This window comes from Schistocerca americana, chromosome 1 (genome assembly GCF_021461395.2).
Source record: "Schistocerca americana isolate TAMUIC-IGC-003095 chromosome 1, iqSchAmer2.1, whole genome shotgun sequence".
Lineage (NCBI taxonomy): Eukaryota > Metazoa > Arthropoda > Insecta > Orthoptera > Acrididae > Schistocerca > Schistocerca americana.
In genome coordinates this window covers 870,225,221-870,237,553 of record NC_060119.1, presented here as the reverse complement: position 1 = coordinate 870,237,553, position 12,333 = coordinate 870,225,221, and the positions used below count along the sequence as shown (strand labels likewise).

The 12,333-nt window shown below is 45.0% G+C and overlaps 1 protein-coding gene across 1 annotated transcript in view; it reads left to right on the top strand.

The window, feature by feature from the left end:
• LOC124547093 (cytochrome P450 6k1-like) overlaps positions 1–12,333 on the top strand; it is a 165,896-nt gene that overhangs the window by 64,673 nt on the left and 88,890 nt on the right. The window lies entirely within an intron of this gene.

Here is a 12,333-nt window from a genome sequence, read left to right as displayed (position 1 = left end):
TACTCCGAATCAAAATTGCTATAATTGCATGTTTTCCGTTTGCAACCTGCTTCCATTAAGTAGTATCACAGACTTATCCTTACATCTTGATTCATATACCAAAGACTTACCCGTTTTCATTTAATTTTCACTACACTGATAATTACGTCCCGCACCTCAGACTGTTTCCTGCTCCAGTTGCTTCTTTTCCTAAGTTCCCAGCATGCATTTCTCCATGTCTCACTTGTGAAGAAAATGACTCAGCAGTGTAACGAAATTAAGTCATAATATGCTGTGTTACCTAATCTTGTGCGAACTGAGCTATATGTGAAGAAAATAATTCTTAGACGTCTACTTTGCGTAATTTTGACCGTGAATTTCGATTGTTTAAACTCATAAGGACCCGTTTTACTTCCAAACTTAACGAAAGTAACCACGTTAGAGTTCGGCAACAAACACCAAAAGAGAATAAAACACGAAAATTTCTGTTAATAATTTCCGAACAATTAAGGAAATGGCTACAATTTTGTTGAGTTACAATTGTAACGGACAAATAAACTTGCACTTGGTCATGAATATGTCGTAATATGACGTCTTATTGAGTGTAAATACAGGTTAAGTGGCTGACGGCTGTCAGATTGAAAATTCCCACCTATAGCTTGTCCTGCACCACCAGTGGACGAGCAGTATAACTTAAGTGGTATACCACACAACACAACAAAATATGTAAATGCACCCGACAAAAACACTACACAAAGGCAAAAAAACGCAAGCCTCTAAAACAATGCGTAAAACATGTGTAATAACAACAACAATAAAATAAATGAATAACATACTAGTAGTAAATAGCAATAACTACTATTTATTGAGGCTCAATAATATCAACATAGAAATTACATTTATTTCTAAGGAAAGCAAATATTGAGAAAAGTTTGTCACAAAAGGGACAGAACTTACATTTGAAACTACATGAAATTCTTTGAGTCTTAGAGGAGGAGAGCACTCGACGTTGCAGCTTATCTTTTTAGTAGACGATGTGCTGTGACGTAAGCGGCGACTTGGTGATGCTGGCGTGTAATTATTACAGCTCCATCAGCCATGAAATTATAACGGATACTCCTCAGTGTATGATTCACCAGACGTTAATATCATCCTCCGTATCGTTTCTTTGGCCACGGGCCGGTTAGCCGTAGTTGTTGCTGTTTTATATCCATGTTCGTATGTGTACAATTACAACGTTCTTTATGCACACTCAGTAGCGGCTTTTGGGTATACATTTTGAGTTTTCAGAAATTTTTAGATTCAGATAAATATGAGAGTGTGAAATTAATAGCATCTGCTGTATAACACTTCTACATCTACATTGATACTCCGCAAGCCACCCAACTTACGCTTATCAACATATTTATACAACTATCGCCACTGCCAATAGTGATAATAACAGAAATTATAATAATACTATGCATAGCTATCTGAAAAAAGAAAGAATTGTTTTTGTAGAATTTTGTTGTTTTGTGCATAATTAAGTACAGTCTAGGGCAAGAGCGAAACAACGTTTAAGCTTTCGCTATTCCCTGTTTCACTTTTTTGTGTTAGTGGTAATTTCCGTGCTCTTTTTTTATTTTTTCGGACAAATGTACAAGATCCCTAACACATATATTAGCTAACGAATTAACTTCCAGGCTAAAAGCAAACATTCTTACGTTGCACCCACACAACAGCTTATGCTTATTTTACTCTTCTTTGTTAAATGTTCGCATGTAATCACGCTTTTTTTATTTCAACACTTTCTCTGTCAATGGATCTGGTCTGGGAGGCCCTAGTTCCTTTGCAGCTAACTTTTCCTCGTAATTTTCTTTTCTGTTAGGGCTTAAAACAGATTGAACACAGTTCACGTTGACATTGCAGACGAAAGCCGATTCCTGCACAGCAAACAACCAATTCCAAAAACAAACTGCCGTTAGCAGAAATTATTAAATTCAAACAATACTGTCTACCTACAAGGGTGTTTGACTAGAATGCAGATGAGGCTCTGAGAACCCTAAGGGCCATAAGAACACCATCTTAGATCCCACATTTAAGTGAGTATGAGAGGAACCAGTGAGGTAGCTTTTCGTGAATGCTCATATATTCAGTGTGGGCGTATAGTACAGATAAACTCGACCCACCATAAAATCAACAGATGTCAGAAGAATCAATAAAAGCTGCAGCCTCACAATTTTTGTTTTCTTTATAGAGTTTCGATTCCCCCCCCCCCCCCCCCACGAAGGGGGCGGGCTGGCAGCAGCTTAGTACGCCGCTCTTCAGCCTACAGACTTTGTTTTAAAAAGATGAAGATAATAAATAATAAAAGCTGGCGATATAATCGGTGACTTAATGGTAAAATGGCGGAAAATTGTGGAACTTAAAACATAAAACAAAGGGTTGATGATGGTAACAAAATACACAGGAAGCAGAAAAATAATAGACAATTAAAAAACACGGTGACAGTCTGGTTTCTGTTCACAAGAGATATAAAATTCACACCTAGCGACAGCATGATTTCTGTTCGCAACACTTTGGAGAGATGCACAACACTGAACACTCATTTGAACACTGCACTAAAAAGGTGACACAAACATGACATACCTCAGCCGAGGGCAGACGGGGGGAAACTGGACAGATGATGGGAAAGAAAATGGGGAAGGAGAGGAAAAAACGAAGTGGGGGGGAGGGGGGAAGGAACCGATAGGGCACGAGGACCCATCAGACGGGAGGGGGGGGGGGGGCTGGGCAGACACGACAGGGAGTGGGGAAAGGCAGTGGAGGAGAATGCAAAAGGCCTCGAGGCGGGGGGGAAGAAGGGAGGCAGAGAGAGGTTAGGTGGGGAGAAAAACAGGATGGAAGGGGGGAAGTGGGAGCCTGGGGAAAGGACAGAGGAAAGGAGGGGGAGATGAGGATCAGAGTTGATAGGAGGGATAGATGGAGGGAGAGAGGGCATCATCCGGGAGAGGGAGTTGATGGAAGCCACTTTGGGAAAGGAGATGAATGGTGTAGTGATGGAGGGTAGGGGGGACACAACAGTGAAGGCGGGGGAGAGGACAGGGGTTGGAGATGGGAGGAACAATGAGGGAATGAGGGGGATCAAGGCAGTGGGAGGTGTAGAGTATGCGGATATGTTTGAGGAATAGGAGCAGATGGGGGAAAGGAATCAGGTCGTAGAGGATCCGCATGAGGGATGGGAGGCATATACAGAAGGCGAGGTGGAGTGAATGGCGCTCGAGAACATGGAGGGACTTATAGAACTTGGGGGGGGGGGGCGCGGATATCCAGGCAGGACTGGCATAACAGAGGATGGGATGGATTAAGGATTTGTAGGTGTGGAGGATGGTAGAGGGGTTTAACCCCCATGTCTGGCCAGAGAGGAGTTTGAGGGGTCGGAGGCAGTTGTGGGCTTTGGATTGGATGGAGTGGAGATGAGGGATCCACGTGAGGTGATGATCAATCGTGAGGCCAAGGTAGGGGGGAGAGGTGGACAGGACAGCCACAGATGGTAAGGGAGAAATCCAGGAGCTGGAAGGAGCGAGTGGTATGACCTACGATGATTGCCTGTGTCTTGGAAGGATTGATTTTCAGGAGCCACTGGTTAAACCATGTGGCAAAAAGGTCAAGGTGATTCTGGAGAAGGCGTTGGGACCATTGGAGGGTAGGAATGAGGGCAAGGAATGTGGTGTCATTGGCATACTGAAGGAGGTGTACTGGAGGGGGAGGGGGGGTTGGGGCATATCTGCCATGTACAGGAGGTAGAGGAAAGGGGAGAGGACAGAGCCCTGGGGCACACCTGCAGAGGGGTAGAAGGTGTAGGAATCGGCATTATGGATGGTAACGTAGGAGGGGCGGCGGGAGAGGAAGGAGTAGACGGATGTAGTTGACAGGAAGGGCATAGGTTTGGAGTTTAAACAGGAGACTGGGATGCCAAACATGGTTGTAGACCTTTTCGAGGTTGAGGGAGCAGCCTCACAATTTTTTTTTCTTTATTGTTATTTTGACACCTTATACAAAAGGTGGACTAGGTAGCGGCAATATTACGCCGCTCTTCAGCCACAGTCAGTACAAATAGAAACAATGAAGACATAGAAAAATATAACATAGTGGTGGACAAAAAACAAACACATGAGTAAAAAACACGGAGCCATTCACAGATGGAGTAAAGGACAAAAAACGGTCAGCACTGTACACGAACACTGATGACTGAGAGAACAAACGTGAACGATGGAGTGTGGTTCGGTGAAAACACTGAAGCACTAACCCGATGGCACATACACAGAACCGACGGCGATGATCTCCGGCGCAAATGTTCACTTGACGTATGCGAGTCTGGGGACCTGCCAAAAAGAGAAAACGTGGGGGAGGAGGGAGAGGGGAGAGTGTAGATGCCAGTGGCAGTGGAGATGGAAGGGGAAGGAAAGAAGGTACAGGGGTAGGGGAAGCCCGGTAGGGAGGAGGGAGGAAGGGAGGAGGGAGAGAAGGGAGAGATGGTGTCCTAAGGAACCACAGGGAGGGGAGAGAGAGGATCGAAGTTGATAGGAGGGGTAGATGGAGGGGATGAGGGCACCATCGGGGAGGAGGAATTGGTGGAAGCCACCTTGGGAGAAGGTATGGAGAGTGGAGAGATGGAGAGCAGGTGGGACGTGGGAATACAGGTGCGGCACCGGACGGGGGTGGGAGAGGATGGAAGAGACAAGAGGGTGAGGGGGATCAAGTTTACGGGAAGTGTAGCGGATCCGTATCCATTCGAGGAAAAGGAGGAGGTGCGGGAACGGAATAAGGTCATACAGGATCCGTGTGGGGGAGAGGAGACGGATGTGGTAGGTGAGGCGGAGAGCATGGTGTTCTAGGATTTGAACGGATTTGTAAAAGGTAGAAGGGGCGGAGATCCAGGCAGGGTGGGCGTAGTGGAAGATAGGGCAGATGAGGGTTTTATAGGTGTGAAGGATGGTGGAGGGGTCCAGACCCCATGTGCGGCCAGAAAGGAGATTGAGGAGATGGCGTTGGGAGCGTGCCTTGCTTGGATTGTCCAGAGATGGGGGGTCCAGGAGAGACGACGGTCAAGGGTGACGCCAAGGTACTTAAAGGTGGGGGTGAGGGCGATATGACGGCCATATATGGTGATATAGAAATCGAGGAGACAAAAGAAAGGGGTGGTTTTGCCTACAATGATCGCCTGGGTCTTAGAAGGATTGACCTTGAGCAGCCACTGGTTAAACCAAGTGGTGAACCGGTCAAGATAGGATTGGAGAAGGTGTTGGGAGCGTTGCAGAGTGGGGGCGAGGTCAAGGAAGGCGGTGTCATCGGCGTACTGGAGAAGGTAGGCGCACAATCGACAACGATGTGCTTTATAGTTCTCAGCGCCTCAAACGGATTACAGTATGACGAAAGCCAAAATTTAATGTACTAAATCTCATTCAGAAACCCACAAATAGGTTTTACTATCAGTATAACATATATTGATGGCCGATCTAATTTTACTATATAGTGAACGAATTGGCATATCTGGGGAGTGTGCTAGCGTCTAGCGGGATTTATGCCAAGCGAACGGGATAAAAGTCTGCTGCAGTGTGCTGCTATCTGATGGCACTGACATAAACTTGTAGCTGATTAGTAAGGGCTAGCTATGAACTTTGTTTATCAAATCTGTATGTATTTGGCCCTTAAGACCATTACGTCACACCTGTAGCGCATGGGCAAAAGCTCCTTAAATGATGAACAACTGAAGATGTGCTCGCGACCCTGAAGCCAAGTTTCACAGAGTCTAGAGGAGTAGCAGCGTACCATAGAGCGGTAGATTTAGTGCTATGTACTTCAGATTTCCGCATCTACATTACGATTAACAGCGTTCAAAGAAACCATCCATAACACCGATTCCTACACCTTTTTCCCCTCCGCCGGTGTGCCCCAAGGCTCCGTCCTCTCCCCCCTTCTGTACCTGTTGTACACGGCGGACATGCCACCGCCGTCACCCCCCATCCACCTTCTCCAGTTTGCCGATGACACCGCCTTCCTTGCCCTTGCCCCCACCCTGCAACGCTCTCAACGCCTTCTCCAATCCCATCTTGACCGGTTCACCGCTTGGTGCAACCAGTGGTTGCTCAAGGTCAATCCTTCCAAAACCCAGGCGATCATTGTAGGCAAAACCACCCCTTCCTTCCGCCTCCTTGATTTCTATCTCACCGTCTATGGCCGTCCCATCGCCCTCACTCCCACCCTTAAGTACCTTGGCGTCACCCTCGATCGTCGCCTCTCCTGGACTCCCCATCTCCAGACAATCCAAGCCAAGGCACGTTCCCGCCTCCGTCTCCTCAAGCTCCTCTCCGGCCGCACGTGGGGTCTGGACCCCTCCACCATCCTCCACACCTATAAATCCCTCATCCGCCCTATCCTTTGTTATGCCCATCCAGCATGGATCTCCACTCCCCCTACCTTTTATAAATCCCTCCAAATCCTGGAACGCCATGCTCTCCGCCTCGCCTATCGCATCCGTCTCCCCTCCCCCACACGGATCCTGTATGATCTCATCCCCTTCCCCCACCTCCTCCTTTTCCTTGAAAGGATACGGATCCTGTACACCTCCCGTAAACTTGATCCTCCTCACCCGCTCGTCTCCCCACTCCTCTCCCACCCCCGCCCGCTGCCGCGCCTGTATTCCCACGTCCCGCCCGGTCTCCATCTCTCCACCCTCCTTACCCTCTCCCAAGGTGGCTTCCGCCAGCTCCCTCTCCCTGATGATGCCCTCCTCCCCTCCATCTACCCCTCCTACCAACTTTGATCCTCCCACCCTCCTCCTGTACTTACTCCTCTGGGCACGCTCCCTCCCTTCTCTCCCTTTTCCCTCCCTCCTCCTTCTCTCCCCCCTCGTCCCCCGGGCCACCCCTTCCCTGTCCCTATCCTCCTGTCCCCGTCTCCTAAGCCGTGGCATCCTCTTTTCCTCCCCTCTCCCCCTCCTCAGCCCTGTTCCCCTCTTGGCAGGTCCCCGGACTCGCACACGCTCAGTGGACATTCGCGCGCCGGAGATAACCGCCATCAGTGTATCGTGTGTGCCGTCATGTTTAGTGTTCAGTTTCGCCGTCACGCTCCGTTGTTCACCAGTGCCATCGTCTTCTTCAGTGTTTGTGCGTCGGGTCTCCAGTTCATGGTGTGGATTGTCATCAAGTGTGAACGGCTTCTTGTGCTTTTATGTTCTTGTGTCTCCTGTTTTTTCCCGCCGTTTTTCTAAGTGGTGTCTCTTCTTTGTTTATCTCCATGTACTCTCTTCGGCTGAAGAGCGGCGTATTGTGCTGCTGCCAGCCTACCTGGTTGATCGGGTATCAAAATTACAATAAAGTAAAATAAAAAAAAAAATTCAAAGAAAAATAACCAATAAATCCGCAAGGAGTCAAAAGTTAGGGTGCTCACATCCTGTTGTGCTCTTACACAACTGCTGCCACTGCAGACACTCTTCTGTTTTTAACGTCCAGTTCACAGTTTTAAAAAAAATATGCGTAGTACTTTTACTCCCCGCCGCATAGTTATAGTCGGCCGCTTTTAGCCATCAATGATCGCAGATTCATAGTTCTGGTGAAAACAGTAACGCACGTCTTAAGCATTTGAAAAATCTCCTCGGCGACAGTTATGTCTTGATGCGCAAGGCAGCTCATTAAGTTGCACGCGAGATAATAAATTCAGAGTACATTAGTTTGAGCTACTCAGTTACGTGCAAAACAGTTCCGTTCTAGCCACAACAATCACAGACCTTTCACGGAAGCATGGCCACCGCTCTTTTAGTACTCATTGAAGCTCACAGTATTCACAGTCAAACTTCTTGCTTCATAACGTCCACTTTGTACTGGGACCGAAAAATAAGAACGCTGCCATAAATTTTCACGTGCTTCTGTGTAGCACGATTGCACAACACACGCGCATACGCCATAACGCTGCACACCCACGCAGTGTCACTGTTCGACTGCCAACGGTCGCTATCGCTCTCGCGTCACAGTTCTTACGACAGGTGCTGTAAGGGATACGCCGAACACTGGAAGAGAAGTGATTTTCTAAACTGAAGCCTACACTCACTTTTTTTTTTTGTAAATATTAAGCGGGGCTCCTTCACGCCCAAACTTGATCGGTGACCATTCAAAAAGATCTGTCACCTCTTCTTTGGTTAATATCTAAAAAGAATTCCGCCGAAAATGCAGCGATTTATTTTCGCCTGGTTTGTTAACCATTCGTAACTTTCAGGGAAGTGTCAAGAGTGGGGAATTTTGAGTAAAACCTACGCATTTCTCTTGCTGACATGTTAAAATTTCGGTATCTCAAACAGTTTATGAAATAGTAGGGCTGTCGTGGATATTTCACTCTGGCTTTATCGCTGGCGCGGTACGATCGCAAATCAGTGCGTTACTTCAGATCAATTTTCTAGAGACTGGTAACAAATAGAGATCTCTAACCAAGTCTAAAGAAAAATTCAATATGTTAGCTAAATTTCATACACGGAAACATATTATGTAATACGCACCGAACGCAAAATCAAAGCGGGCCCTATTTTTCATTGCAAACTTTTTCGAATTTTGCGCAGTGTCTTACTTCCACGTAAATATCACAATAACAACGAACATTAACGAAATGATGGGCACATCATAATGAACTTGACATATAAAGCTACAAGTACAGCAGAAATGAATTTTTTACTGAATAGTTTCTGTAACATCGTTTGAGAAAGATTGCAGGGCGTGCGTGTTGCTTCTGTCATCGCCGACCGGCAGAAAGGTGGCAAACGCTTGTTAGTGTCCCCTTTTGAACGAACGAATGAACTCTCCCATCGCTTTGGACGAAAACTGTCACTGAGCATCGGGCACCGGAGCCTGCGCGACCTGTACATGTGGTTCCACACAGCACATTTCACAAAAGCATTACATAGAAGATCAAACGCACATCTACACACATTCTCATTTAAAAGAAATTCATGTAGCAATATTAATAGAGGAAACAATAGTTACATTTCAAATTATAGAACAAAACAAGTATTCTAAACCATCAAAGATATGTGTTCAGAGTAAAAGGAATGACTAAAAGAAATAAGAAAAAGAAAAAATATACACAAAAGAATTACAGACATGGGTTGTGAGTGGGCATTAATTGAAATCAATGGAGAAAGTTGAAAATTTGTGCTGGACCAGCCTGCTAGTCAAATGCTGTGACCGCTGAGCCATCCGGACAGATTGACTGCCGCAACTGCACGAACTACCCTAGCATGCCTCCTGTCAGACCCAAACTTATCAATGTATTCCTAATGTAGTGCCCCTGACCATTATTCTCATTACTCGCGGTATGTTGTCCACATGTCCGAAAGAACAGACATCACATACACATATAAAAAATTCGATCACATAATTAGTAATATCTTCACACACTCAAATGTAAGTCAAAACTGATGAAATATAAGCGTTGTAAACTTTTCTTTTCAGACACTTGGGAAACTTAATTTTGAAAATCCTATTTCGTTTCCCAAAAGCATTAGAGACCATTTTTATTCTTCTTTTCAAAATGGTTCAAATGGCTCTAAGCATTATGGGACTGAACATCTGAGGTCATCAGTCCCCCAGACTTAGAACTACTTAAACCTAATCAACCTAAGGACATCACACACATCCATGCCCGAGACAGGATTCGAACCTGCGACCGTAGCAGCAGAACAGTTCTGGACTGATCTGCCTAGAACCGCTCGGCCAATTCTTCCTTTATTTCTTTTCTTGTCCACCCAATCGTTGTCTTCAGTTGTAGTAAATATGTGGCGACTATGGACAGAGTATCGACTATCGAGAGTCAGCATAACTGCTGCGAAGCTCAGCGGTATCACATTTGACTCAGTCTGAAGCTACCGCTAGAATCTTGCGCATTTATCCAGTTTAAAAATCTGAAAAATTCTTGTGCGGCTGCTGAGAATACTTTTGGCGATATGAAATCTCCTCATTTAGTTTTGAATTTCTCACTGTTTTGATGAACGCTAATGGAGGCTGTAGCATTGATGTATAGTGTGGGGCTGGGAATTGTCCCTAACTTTAAAGTGGTATTGCATAGAAAGAAGGGGCGGTGGAAGAGTGGGGATGGGCTCCAAGGTCACAGTAAAAGTGGACGTTTACTTTGGTACCGATTTTAGTGGCGTGGTCAAACGAACATCCTGCTTTTGTTGTCGAAACCTGTTTTTCCGAAAATCGGTATATAATTGCAGTACAGCGTTATATGTGTACTCGATATCAAATCCCCCATCGAAACAGTTCTCCCGACCGTAAATCGAATCTGTTAGGCCAAAGAACTTTTGTCGATGTGGCCGTGTTATGAAAACGAGAGTTGGTGCACAGGGGACCGTTAGAACTTCATAAAACATTAAGGGTGTCAGAAGGTCAGTTTTGCAGTCCTCTAAACGTTCCGTTCGCAAGCACACGTCGTCGCTTGCACAGCCTATCCGTACTGTGCGTCGGGTTCTCCACGAAAGGCATTCAGTTTCATCCGAATAAAATGGAGAATGCTAAAGAACTGTATAGGACCGGCAAAATCAACGACAATCCTGTGAAAACTTGATTGGAAACGTTTCTCAAGACGCGCGCATTTTCTCCGATGCTAAAGCACATTTTTACCTTTATGGATGTCTTAATAAACAGAATATGCATTATTGGAATTATGTGAGACCTGAGGAAATTCATGAGAGTCCTTTCCACATGGTAAGGTCATTCTGGTGTGCAATCAGTGCTGAGGAAATCATTGGACCTTATTTTCTTTGAGGAGAAAAAAACCATACTGTTGCCGTCAATAGCGGACAACATGTTAACATGACCCAAAACCTTTTTTTAACCAAAACTTCAACAAATGCATATTAGGCTCGTTTAGTTTCGAGGATGGTGCCACGGCCCACACTGCTTGACATTCGATGAATGTTTTGAGTAAAATCTTTGCTGATGGTTTGATCTCACGGTACGGCGACATCCCATGGCCTGCACGTTTGCCTGATTTAAAATAGCGCAAGTTCTTTCTTTGGTATTATCTCAAAGATGAAGTTTTGAAACACCGCTCAAGCACGCTGGGAGCCTTGAAGGATGCTATATGACTTAAAAGAGGCCGCATTCCACAACAGATGCTCCATAGAGTGATGCAGAACTTATAGAAACCAGCTGCAGCTGTGTATTCACAACGAGGGACGTCACTTGCAGGATTTGATGTTCAGAACCTAATAAAATGGAACTTCCAGGTGCATTTTATTTAGGTAATAATAAAGTGTTTTCTAGCATTTTTAAGTTTTCTTTTATTAACTTCTATAGTTCGGGATAATTCCTTGCCCTATACTGTATAACTTATTCTCCGATATACTACGAGGGACTCAAAAAAGTATGTTACTCATGTCGTCGTACACTAAGAGCATTGCGCAACAAGTGTGAACAAGAGAGAACGTGTTCCGGGTTTCCTATAGAGCGAATTCTGCTGCGGTGTGATTAGCAAATGCTTTACAGTAGGGAAATGAAATGGCGCAGCAACTGGAAACGTACTCCAAAGCCGAAATACGAGGGACAGTACAGTTCTTGTGTGAGAAACGTCTAAAATGTACATAGTTTCGGTTTAAAATTCTGGCGGTATATGGACCAAACACACTGTAGCATCCTGCCGTAGTGAAGTGCTGCAACAATATGGCCAAGGTCACAAAACGTGGGTGATGCTGATTGGGAAGGAAGGCCACCGACATCGACCACAGGTGAGAACGTCCAAGCAATTGAGGAACTGATTAGCGACAACTGATTTGCCACCGATGAGGACGTTCGAACAGCAGTCTTCGAATAGTTCCGTGAGCAAGGAGTGGATTTCTACCGTTCAGAAACTGAGCGTTCGGTAGAACTTCCCGATCCTTATTTAAATAGATACTATACGTTGAAAAGTAGTGTCACGTATTGTAGTGTAACGAGGTAAGTTTTGTATAAATGATTTTCTTTTGACATATGACGATTTGCAGACTTCGTCACCTACGTGAGTTACAAAACACTTCAAAATTATTTAAATTCTTTTTAAAGTTGTCTCTGAATGGTTCTTGAACGAAACTGTAATTAAAACATCATCATTTGAGTCGTATGCGCCGAATTACGTCATTCAGTCCAATTGGTTTGCGCAAACTCTTTTCAATTTAGATGTCGTTTGTTTCTTCTTGCAAATTATATTAATGCAAGTTGCTTTAATAAATATTAAAACCACATTGAATAAACTTTTAAGACTCAAACTCACGACGAACGTTGTCAAAAATTAATAATCTTGTCAAATAAATCAGTAATGCTTCTTCCTTAATATAATTCTTCATAAATA